Genomic DNA, 10921 nt, shown 5'->3' with positions numbered 1-10921 from the left:
AGGTATACAAATAGAAGACAATTATAAACGTGTTCCAGAAACCATTGCTTTTTATAATAAAAACAAATTTTGGTGTGGACGTCGTTGATCAGATGGCACGCAAATATAATGCGAAAGCGGGGAGTTTCCGATGGCCTCTTCAAGTTTTTCTCAATATTCTAGATTTGGCAGCGATAAACGCGTGGATATTATGTAAAGAGTGCACCGGATCGAAAATATCCAGAAAGGAGTACATATTTTGTTTAGCCGAGGAATTAGCTGGAGAAAACAAGGAGAATATTTGCCAAAGATCAGACGCTTCATTTCTGTCACCTTCAACGTCAGAAGTGCGAAAAAGTTGTCAAATGGGCTACTGCAAAAAAAAAATATATATATATATAGAAGCAATAATTGTTGTATATATTGCAAAAGAGATCTTATGCGGAAAATACACAAACAAAATTCAGTATATTTGTAAAAAATGTGTTCAATAAATATGATTACCCTATACCGTTAATATTATTTTTATCATTTCCCTGATAATTTAAAAAAAAAGGCTTCTTACTTATTAATAATTTACTTAAACGTGAAGCTTAATATTGTTCAATTCAGACTTAATTTGAATAAATCGATTTTTTTAAAGAAAATGCGTATTTTCATTTGCCCGTCAATTTGACGGGTGTTCGTAGAGATAGATATATAAGAAACGCCCCTAAACCTAGTGTTAAAAACGTTGTATGTGTAATGTACAGGATGATACCTACACCGAATCCCGTACCCGCCGAATCCTCAAAATTGATTTATTCGAAAATGAAACTTTGTAGAAAACGTCACTACATTTTCGATGTATTTTTTTATGTAAATTCGCACACCTTTTTCTTGTATCACCAAATCGGTATCAGACTGCATATTATACAAAACATTTTAAAACATCATTGGTACTTAATCAAACACGATTATCGTCATTAAATTAGATTGACAAAATTTGAAATGAATCTGGAAATGTATAGAGCAAGTGCAGGATATTTTGGAATATTGTTAATAACTCGAAATACTGAAGTATCTAAAAAGCTATTAACATCATCCAATTTGTAACATCGCAAATAGTAGCAATGAATGACCTGTTCAATGACATTGTGAACCAATCATAATTTCTACATCTCCGATTCAATCCCAAGGAGTAAAAAAACGTTCAAAAAAGCTTTCCAGTAAGTATTCAATCGTTGGAATCGTGATTAAAATATACATGTCAAAATTTTAGAATAAGCCATTTACTCTACCCACTTGCATATTAATTCTATGATTTCGTGTCAATTTTACATTAACTTCGAGAATACAAAATGTGGCATCAAATTCTAGCCCTTAATGCCATGTTGCTAATTCGGAATATCGAATAGGAATGTAACTTGGAGTATTTCAAAGCGTAACAATACTTTTGTTTCATGGATAATGGCCAACGTTACGTCAGTTTGAGCTGATGGAATAATTCGGCATCTCTCTCTCCAGGATGCTCTCAGACGATCAATAATATTGTCAATATTTCAAGATTCTCATATCATTGCATTTTGTTAATAAATATTGACAATATAAACAATATGTATCGTCCATACCACTAGTATTTATTGACGATGCATTCAGTTTCGAGTTAGCGATCGTTCAATAATGTCGAGTAAGAAGAAAGCTTTGTGCACTTTAGCATTATTAGCGAAGAAACCAAAGAAGGAAAAAGCATGTGTGAAGAAATGGCTTTTAAGAAGAGATACATTTTCACATAGAAATTCATTGTATGATTTTTTGAGATAAATGTTATGTTGGTATGATCACTGGTTTCTACATCCAGAGTTGGTACAACTGCTTGAGGTTCTCTTTTGTTCTTTTTTCCCCGTCCGTCACGGTTTTTATTTCAGTATCCGGTGTGTTGTAATGGTTGTACAAAGTAGTGAAATACAGAGCATACAAAATTAATCTGTGTGAATCAATTAATGTATCAAAACACAAACCTATGTAATAACATGATTTTGAATATTTCTTCTTTGACAAACACAAAAAAGCAAACTTCCGATAGAGGACGAAAGCCAGCGATGTCTGCATTAATTTAAGGTTCTTCCTACAAAAACGAGCTTGAGGTAACACAGAATAGAAGAAAAATAAAAAAAGTAGGAGAAAACTAAGGAATAGGAAAAGACAAAAGAAAGACAATAAGAAAAAGAGAAAGGAAAAATGTTTCGGATAGTGAATCTTCAGACTCCAACATTAATCGTGATCATGTCTCTGATTAATCGGATAAAATAGAATCAACATTTGTGACAACAGAAAAAGCTAAAATGAGGATTACCGTGTGTCTCTTCTACGATGTGAACTACAGCGAAGACAAAGCAAGAGAAGAATGGATGTAGTATTTCATGTGTGAAATATCGACACACTGTGAATGTGCTGATTATGATTCCGGAAGTTACATCTGTACTGTAAGGACTCTGTTTCAAGACTCAGAATTGACATTTACCTAACATGACTGTTTCTATACTGTTATTTCATGTTTACATATTGTATTTTCATGTTTTGCCTGAATAGATGATGAGAGAAAATAATTTTATTATACACTTACTTTTTTAATTTGTGAAGTATAAAATGAAGATAGATTGGAATACAGCTATTCGAAATTACCTGGTCCGTATCAAAATCATTTTTCATTTAGTTTCATTAAGTTTCGGATACTTCTTCTTTTTCATATTATTACTGATCGTAAAATGTAAACGCCTTATGGAAAATATATCCGACAAAACAGTAATCTTTTTTCATAACTGTGACTACTTTATGGTGAAATTTTTTTTTATTATAACTTCATTTTTTATTTATTCAATCCTTAGATTATATGGACCATTAGGGCTCCATACAACCTTAAGTGGAATTTTATTTAATGTGCGAGAGTAAGTTGTAATCGTAATTATAATAGCTATTTCTTGTCCCGAATTATAGACACCAAATCTGGGTAATGCATGATGTATTCTTCTTTCTTGCTATTGTATTCTTCTCTCATTCGAATTCAATTAACTTGACTTGAAAAATGAATTTTTCAGATTGACATCATGCTTTTTGAGAGAGAATTTTCTAAAATATCCACAAGTTTGATCAGTCTAAGTGACCAATTGAATTGCCTAACATCTTCTATTAAAACTTCTAGAGAAACGAATTCAAAAATCATCACGTCTGATCAAGATAACAGTTTGGATAAACGTATGAGACTTCATTTTTCTTTTCTTTTTTTGTCCTTTTTTTTTTAGCTTTCTTCTCTGAACTATGATTTGGAATACACATCACAAGAAATAATACAATAGTATTCTAAATTGTCTTCCTCATTATCACTTTCATCTCCTTTTTGACGAATCTTCCGCTTGATTTGGTTTCTATGCCTCCTTCCCTCTATCTCTCTTCACAGTTTTCTTCTACAGAGATTAGATTCCCTGCTTGAGGTCCGTTTTCCTTTTCGATATTCTGATGGTTGGTTCTTTGTTCTCAACTAATTGGTGGTGAAGTTTTAGCCCTAGACTTCCAAACCTGATATATGATCAGCTCATTTGCCGGGGGGGGGGGGGCTCAGTGCATCTATCGGCCATCTTAGAACCAAAACGTCCCCTTCAATGGGTTTTATACATCAACCTCCGCGGTAACAATGTCTAGGACATGCTGAGCATATCCATTGCCTAATCTAAATGTCTAAAAATGAGATCCTTGCTTGGATCCGCCATATCCAAAGGTCACCGATCTATTAGCTTCGGTACCCTCCTGCGGTTCGTTCTGAATGCATTAGACTTTTAGGAATGTTTCACTTGATGAAACCAGGAGAGTATTTATCTTTTTCGAATTCAAGTCAAGCGTTCATGTAGTATCGCAGATGTTCTTGCATTCACATACCGTATTATAGGGAGCCATCAACGGCAAAATATCGCAATAGACGTTATCGCATTATGCCTTGCAGACTGCGGAGGGAAGGAAAAAGAAAAATCGATATTGTTAATATCAAAATCAGCTGAATTTGCAATTTCAAAACTTTTCGGCAGTAAGTCATTCTCCAAAATTTTACCGCATTTCTTATATTCCAGTCATCTATCTCGTCGCGTCTCTTTTTTAACATTTAAAAGTCGACGGCCACGTTCGAATATCTGCGATACTATCAACTTAAATTGGACTCGGTAGTTTTCGACAGACAAAAATTCATCGGCAGGTTGTCGACTCATCATAGCGATATACGGCGGGTGACAATTATTTTGCTTTCAAATCCGCCGTTGACTACTTTCGCCTTGATCGCCGAAAGGGTTCAAATCTTAACATGTACAAAATTCCAAAAACCACCAATAAGATTGTTACGGCAATGATATACTACACACAATTGCGATCCCGCTGCACAAAAACATCCGCTCAAAGTATACGCATTTACTTGACTCTACTGCATCGCCGTTCTCGGTTGTCGTACTTAGCAGGAGAATAAAACGAGAAAGGAGAGTTAGCGGTTGAGAAGGAAATGAAGATAACGAAGGGCAAAGGGAGAAAGGAAGAAAAGGCCACAGGCGATACCCGGATGGTGAGACAAGACAGGGACAATCGGCTGAAATGCCACTCTGCTAGAACACGATTATATGTTGTCTAGCAGCTTCGCTTCCTCGTAACCTTCGTCGATAACGATGCTACAGGATCAGTGCATAAAAACATTTTATAGAAAGATTTACTAGGTACTGTCGAAAATATACTGTCTTCCGAAGAGAGCATTGTATTTCAACACGATTAAGATTTCAAACATACCGCTAAAAGTATAAAGAATTGACTAGACACGCAAAAATTGTCTGTTTTGAAATGACCTGTCTAAAATCCCCATCTCATTCCAATTGAAAATCTATGGGCAATATTAGAGAGAAAAGTATATAAATACATTCTTTGAGTCTCTACCGTTATCCACCATTGAATTATATAAAAGAATAAATGAACAATGGGATAGAATCCATCCCTATCATTACAAACAATTAAAGGGCCCACTGCAAGAGAGAGCTATGCCACAGCAGGTTTATTCCTGCTTGCACTATGAATGTGTCTATAAATGATTGTTTTCCTTACATATTACAATTTTTGTACAAAGGAGAGCTATGACACACAAAATGTTCGTAATTGTTGCATACACACCCAATTGCGAAACTGAAGGATATAACTTGCATATTGTCGTTTATTTCGCCTGTGTACCATAAAGTTTAAAAGAAAAAGACGTGTGAGATTAAATGCTTGTGCGTGCTTTCCAATAGTTTCTTTAGAAAATTATTATTCATAGATTTCAATGCAAATAAAATGTACAAAAATGTTTTGTAAGATGTCGTGTAAGATAGTCCTAAAAAACATTGTATTATGAGAACAACCTTTATAAAGCTCTTTCTTTCATCCGATTTTCAGGCTCAAACGCACAAAAGAGTAAATTAATATTAAATTATTTTCCAAGATATACCAGTATACCAATATATTAACACATTGTTGACCGGTTACGAGTTAACTCCTGCTTTCGTGGCCAAACGTAGCCGCCGACCGGTCACGAGTAAATTCGTGATCCGCTTTTTTCCGCATCAGCGTCGTTTTCTCAGTGCGCTGTTGGAGGAGATCATACAGTGTAATTGTTGGTCCTCAAGCTGTGTTTCTCGCTTATAAGACCCATCAGGTTTCGTCCTTTATTATAAAAAAAAATTTCAACGATAACGGAACGTACCAATGAAGAATATTTCAATGAATTACACGCGATTGTTTTATCTGATGTCCGAGTGATTGTAAATCAAATTGTGGCGATTTAGAAAATGACACTATATCAGAAGATAGCGAATCTGATATTAGGCCACCAAAATATCATTAAACCTACGTGCATATTACAATACAATAAGCGCATGAAAGGGGTAGTAGATCGTACAGGTCAGTATTTGGCGAACAACAGTATTTTACGAAAAACTTTAAAGTGGTCCAAAAAATTAGCATTTTTTCTGATAAACTGCACTTTGTTCAATGCATATAAAATGTACTGTACCTATCTGCCAGAAAATAAAACAAGATATAAAAAATTTCCACTGGAAGAAGCTAGAGAATGGATAACCGTAGATTCCAAAGAATGCAGCATTGCACCTGATACTTCTTGAATTTCTAAAACAGCTCCGTATAATGATCCACCCTTCAGGCATTCCGGACAACTAAGAGACCACGTCTTAGAAAAAATAGTCAGTGACAGAAAAACAAATCCGATTAGAGCGTGTAGAGTACGCTCTTCAAAAGGAAAACGCAGCGAAACTAGATATATTTGCAAAATCTGTTGTATACCATTACACGTAGGTGACAGGTGTGTAACATTACGCTGTTTATTATATGAAAAAGAAATATTAAAAGTAAAATTGCCAGTCAACAATGTGTTAATAGATTTAAATAATAAAAATAGCAATCTTAATAAAACAACTTCTTCTGAAACATTGCATTTTATAAAATGCTTAATATTTTAAAATATCAACAAAACGTAGAAGTCCCTCTTGTGGCAAATCCTTCACTTAATAAAAATCAACAAAGTAAAGGACTGTGGACAGAGTAATAGAAACATTTTAAAGTTAAAAAGTTATACTGTTAAAAACATTGTGCAAAACCGAATCAATGAATACTTTTTGTTGCGTATGAATAAAGAAGAATTCAAAATTTATAAAAATTGTCAATGTAACTTAACCTTTACAAAACGTTATTGTTATGCTTTCTTTTTATATACGTGACTGTCCATGATATTAAATAAAGATTTATACGAAACCTTTGATTATTGGTTCAGTTCTTCTCTTCACTATAAACGCATCGTGGCGCGGGCATATAATATAATCCTAACCATAGATAAACATAAAGCAAAGCATTGTGGTTCCTATTATTATTATTATTATCTCTATGACATTTACTTTATCCGCCAAGTACACTTTTTATGAACAGATTATAAAATTCGCAATTTATAAATATCAACTGAATTTTCGAAAGACGTGAATTAAAAAAATGTTACTGTTAATTTTTTAGTATTTTATTAAATAATATGAATATTCATACTTTTCAATGTTAATTTTTCTATTAATCCAACAAAGGATGCAACAGTTTATTATAATATTAGTATAAGAAATAAGTAAATATATTTTTGTAAGCATTTCGAATTTTTTTTTTATTTCTATTGCATTCTCTTATCATTATTGTATGAAAATCATAAATATCACAATGGAAATTTTCAAGTTAACCACGACCGAGAGAAGCATGGCAGTGAGATCAAACGTTCAAGTCCTCCTCATAGCTTTTTTTTCTATTACCGTGGTATTGTGTTTCATAAATTTTTATCACAATATGTTACGATCCACAGAGAATACTATTTGAGCGTTTCAATTGCGCGAAGCAATTCGAAGGATTTGTGAAACGATAACTTGTAGAAATTGCACTACTATACCACATCAGCTCATGCGTCACTTCTGACTCGGGAGTTTCTCGCAAAAAATAACATTTACAGTCACCATATTCACCTGATCGTTCCCTTGCGATTATTTGTTATTCTCCAGAATGAAAAAATTCAACGATATTTTTGATCACGCCTCGTATGAGGGGAAGAAAAGAAAAAGAGGAAAATAAAAAATGATATGCAGCTGTGTAAAGGTTCGGAAGAAAGGTCTGTAGAAATTGTGAAAAGAAAATGTCTGTGATCAAATGTGATGATTAAGAAAAGAGTGAGATATTAAGAAAAGAGTGAGAAACATGTTATATAAAATATACTTTATACATTCTATTTTGGTTCATGTATATAATATGAAAAATGTATATGTAATACAAAACAAGTATAGAATATAAGTACTAATGTTTAATCAGAGTTTCTATAATTTAGATAGTTTTGTATTTTTGTATTTTTTTATTTTTTATTTTTTATATTTCTGTATTTTTATATTTTTAAACGTTTTCTATAATTCTATACTCAAGTAATGGTATAAAAAGAAGGATACGAATAGTGTGGAATAGCAACGCATGTAACGGTACGTGAATGTTACGCGTGCGCCAGATAACCAGGGGAGGTTGGATTGGAATCGAGAGTTTGTTGGACAAAGAAACGTTTTTAAAGAATACGTTATATTTATGTAAACTATATACCAATGAATTCCAAAAAACAAACAAATAAATAAAATCAGGTAACTAATTAGTTATCCAAAGAAAAAAAGGAAAACATTCGCTAAACGAAATGGCGCGATCAACCTGCGAACCCAAGATTGCGACGATTGGCGTTAACAATTGGGATGCACGACACAAACAATCTCAAATCTGAGTTTGACCGCCAACTGCGACAAGGCCACAGTAATTTTTACTCTTTTCTATACGCAGGCAGCGCGTTATAAATAGAGATCTCACTCCGCTGGTCCGATGTTTTTAATTACATTTTTAATTATATTTATAAACATTTATTGGTAAAGGCATGCAGTACATCGTTTAAATCCGTCATAATAAAAAGGAGAACGCATGATTGCATACATTTCGTAATAAAGAAAATAAAGACTCACCATACCAACATAAGAGAAGATTTATAACGATGTACCTTACAGGAGAATAGTTTTAGTTGAATAACACGAAATCCATGCACAAGGTTCTGGAGATCCAAAGACTTTGAGTACCCTAAAAAATTAAAGCAAGTTAGATAAATGCAAAAACTAAAATTGAAACATGATTATGTTATAAGAGTATCGTATTGAATTATATATTTAATGCACACAATTAAGTTAAAATGTTACAATATTTTGTCATTATTTGTTTAAATTTCATCAAATGCTTTCAAATAAGAAAATTTTGATAAAAACAAGTAACTTACAGCGTTAAAGTAAAAAATTGTATTATCTTTATAGCGTAATTTATTGATAAGTTATAAATGAATCTATAGCTATAATATTCAGACTTTCGCAAAATATTCTCAGGATATATCTTCTTTCACTTGCTAAAACTTTTTAATGGATTGTTATCTAACATACATGATTAAAGCAAACTCTTCAGTTAATCATTGATCAATCAAATTGGTCCTGTTTTGAGAATCTTAACGAATTCCATAATCAATGTCTCACAATATGTAGAAAAAAATAATTTTAAAGCGATCTGATCTATATAAAGAAAGAACATTCTCGAGTTTAACATTGCAATGTTGTGATATTTTTACATTTATAAAAAAAATGTTGACATGTTTAAACAGAATAAACCATCAACGCTTCACATATTTTGGATTATTAAAATATAATTTCACTTGATACAATTCTTGGCGGGTCAAAAGTTTTTAAAATTAATGAAAGTGTACATTATTGTACATTTAATAATAACAATAAGTATACATATGAGTTATGACCAAAAGTAAAAAAGCACACAGAGGTTCAATACTTCAATGCTTGCTTATCATATATTAATGTTAATACAAATAAAGATAAGTTTTAACATATATTAATGCATTGAAAAACTATCATTTGTATATATAAGTAACTATGTGCTGTAAAATCTATGTATCAATATTTGTGGTTTTCTGCCTGTTACTTCATATCTAATACAATTTTATATCTATACTTACAATTTAATTTATGAAATGTAACAGTGACATATGAGTAATATGGATATAATTAACTCTTGCTGGAATACATTTGAAACAATCGTGGCAGTTTAATCTTTCGATTCCATAAGAATCTATATATACATCTATACATGGGTGCTACCTTTATTTATTCTGCAACATAAACAAATTGATATTGTAATTTTATTGCAAAACTTTACAAGACCATGATATAAGATCATATAAACATATATGTACATATTTGCAAATATATACAATTTTCATGTACTCCTGAAATCTAGTCCATACCGCTTTATGGCTTTGAGCATTGTTTGAACATATTTCATGCTAATATATTTACATTGGGATGTCTTTTCATTTTTTTATAGACAAGAAATTTTATTGTTGTTATATAATATGATGAAATACTATAGAAATTAAACAAATTTCGTATATCACATCGCAAACTCAACTATGAAAATTGGAAAGTTAATCGTTATCGATCGTCATGTAGGCTCATACCAATAATCGCAAATAGGTATTTTATTCCTTAATTTTCTTCGATTCTGTACATATTCCTAGGTAGTCGTATATTAATATTAGATAGAAAAGTACGAACCTACCTACACAGTTAATAAAAATATGATTGAATTAAGAACATAAATTCGTTATGAACTTTATAATATATATTACACGTTTATTTCTCTTATACGTAAGTTTAGATCTACGATCTCTTCTATTTATCTTTGATACATATGGCTTGATATATTTGGTATACCGCAAAAATTAGGTTAAATTATATAAAACATATCTGTTTCATATTAGAATAACTTAAGCAAAATCTTTAATTTTATAAACACATAAAATATTTACCTTAAATAAATCAATGATCGATCAAATGTTACATCTTTTGTATTTATACATTTTCTTCTATCAAAATTTAACAGATTAACTTTGTAATTTTTTGTTCAGCATTCATTACTAACTGATATATACCCACATTATAGCCATCCTTCAACACGACGCACATCCGACCACGTACGATTCCACAGAACGACTGTGCAGTGCCTCCTGTCGGTTAACCGTTATTATTTCGAATTGCTTACAGCACTGCTTCTTGATTGGCTACAATTCAGCAGTACAACATGGTACCTGCGCACATCCTCCCGCGAATATATAAGAATATAAACGTATAATATTTGTATTTTAAGATTGATAAAATAGATGTGTAAGTACGATTTTAACAAGCTGTCTTAACAAGATCTTTATGCACAATATCATACATTAAACATGATACATGCAAAGTATGTATTACATTCAAAATACATGTATGTATGTATAGTGAAAAATAAAAGT

At 31.9% G+C, this 10921-nt stretch overlaps 1 long non-coding RNA gene across 1 annotated transcript; it reads right to left on the bottom strand.

Annotated features, from left to right (window-relative positions):
• Positions 1–8082: 8082 nt before the first annotated feature.
• Positions 8083–10588, bottom strand: LOC125386485. Its single transcript, XR_007226661.1, has 3 exons — positions 10439–10588; positions 9587–9739; positions 8083–8655 (listed from the first exon to the last, which is right to left on the bottom strand). It is a non-coding gene; the product is annotated as an uncharacterized LOC125386485 (long non-coding RNA).
• Positions 10589–10921: the final 333 nt, after the last annotated feature.

Source organism: Bombus terrestris, chromosome 16 (genome assembly GCF_910591885.1).
Source record: "Bombus terrestris chromosome 16, iyBomTerr1.2, whole genome shotgun sequence".
Taxonomy (NCBI): domain Eukaryota; kingdom Metazoa; phylum Arthropoda; class Insecta; order Hymenoptera; family Apidae; genus Bombus; species Bombus terrestris.
Note: the sequence above shows the minus strand (reverse complement) of the source record. Positions and strands in the feature narration are given on the sequence as shown.